Below are 2045 nucleotides of genomic sequence, written 5' to 3'. Positions count from 1 at the left end.
ATACATGTGTATACATATGTATATTTTATATATTAATATATGAAACAAAGAGCAAGGTGGTTCCCTTTCCCTCCCTTTCCTCTCAACTCACAGGATTAAAAAAATGAGCTACATGCAAGGAAGGAAGATTGGATGAGAAGTCAAGGGATCTAGAGTCTATTCATGGTTTTACCTTAACTTAGTGACTCTGGACAGTCCATTGCATCTCTATTCCTGTTTTCTCAGCTCTAAGATAATGAGGTTTGACTAAGTAATCTCCCAGGTGAATTCTCAGGTAAGAACTTCCCAGGTGAACTTTTACTGCAATATAATTCTGTAGATTTAGCATCCATTACGGTGAATTTTTAATAATGCAAGTGCTTCTTTGAGCTGCTCCTCAAAGAAACACAATAAAAGAAGGAAGACCCTGTAAATATGCCTGGATTAGAGAAAGGCAGGGAATTGGGCAACAAGCTTTAGTTCTGGATCAGAAGATACCCTTCTGATTTCTGGGGCTCATTTCCTCCATTTGGAAAGTGTAAGAAATGGCCCACATGCTATCTTAGTCCTCTGTGGGCTTTGGTATAGGATTTCAGAAATCTGTGTGCACAAGGAAATGGGCAAAGGTCATCTGATTACAGAGAATGATTGTTTTGACATTGTATTTTGTGCCTTGATCTCTACTTCTCTCAACAGCTCATTCTGCCCTGTTGATTTTTTTTCTAATGAAGTATTACTTGCCAACCAATAACAATATCCCAATATAAAGGGTAGCTGAAGACCTATTGAAATGTTGTCACAACAGAGGTCTTGCAGTGATGAGTAACAGAACCTTCCTCTGAAACAAAAAGAAGACAGCAAGGGCACTTGGGTCAGAGACAGGTGAACTATCTTTTCGGAACCAGACTGAACCTCATCCAGGGAAAGGGACCAGGATAGGAGTCAGGGTTATTCTCCCACCCAGACCCACGTCACTGCAGCATTACTGTGAGCAGAGTGATGAGAATGAAGACCCTCTGTAGCAAAACACAAAACAGCAGCTGACTGGGGGTACTCGCTGGCTGATGTGGAGGGTAGGGGGACATTCCCACCCACTACCAAACCAGTTTCTCATTCCAAATGTTCAAAGATTCTTGTATAGGAAGGAGTAGTCAGAATCCTCCCAGAATCTGAGTTCTGAGTACACTCTACCTACAGGTCTTTAATAAAAACCTCCTGCAAATCTTCCTGAATCCTATGTGTCCTATATTGTCCTATAATATAGATGTTCTTGAGGAGTTCCATTCCTCAGTTGCAAGTGAGTAGCTGGAAAAGCTCCCTTTATACAACCCACCATATTTTGTATGAACTGAAGATATTTCATCTTATTCTTTCCACCACCCTAAAAACGGAACTTGCATGCTAATATTGATTTGCCATATCTCCTCATCTTTCCATTAATCAAGTGTCTGATTTTGTGAATAACAAAAACATGCACATAAGCAACTGAGTGCATATATGTTGCTTAGCAAAATGATAATAAAATAAAATAAAATAAAATAAAATAAAATAAAATAAAATAATAAAATAACCCCTGAAAGTGAAATGTAATTGCCAGGTTAAAAAAATGCACCCAGTTCCCAGAGCCTATCACATCTCGCGCCTCGTCGCGCTGCTCCCCCCAACACTGCTCCTGTTGTGTCAGATAGTGGCAGTGTTGAGCCCGGGAACCCGCTCCGAGCCCGCGGTGGTCCCCGCGGCCGCCCAGTCCCCGCGTCTGTCTCCAGCGCGCAGGAGCCACTGGGCCGCGAGGGCGCTGGGGCGCGGGAGGGGCGCGAGGGGCTGCGAGGGGTCACCGGTCGGCCTCCACGAACTGTTTTCCTCCTCCCCAGCAAGACCCCATTCCCTCCAATTGATCGAAATTCACCGAAATTCACCGAGAGAGAGAGGGTGTAGGGAGAGGTCGCTCGCTGGGTACTGGCTGCACCTCCCCCGGCTCGAGCCGGGGAAGCGGCCCCCAGCCCGTGGGGCGAGCTGTGTGGGCGCCCGCGCCCCCTCCGAGGCCGATCGCGGGGTGGCGGTCCCCG

Source organism: Suricata suricatta, chromosome 14 (assembly GCF_006229205.1).
Source record: "Suricata suricatta isolate VVHF042 chromosome 14, meerkat_22Aug2017_6uvM2_HiC, whole genome shotgun sequence".
Lineage (NCBI taxonomy): Eukaryota > Metazoa > Chordata > Mammalia > Carnivora > Herpestidae > Suricata > Suricata suricatta.
This window is presented reverse-complemented; position numbering follows the sequence as displayed.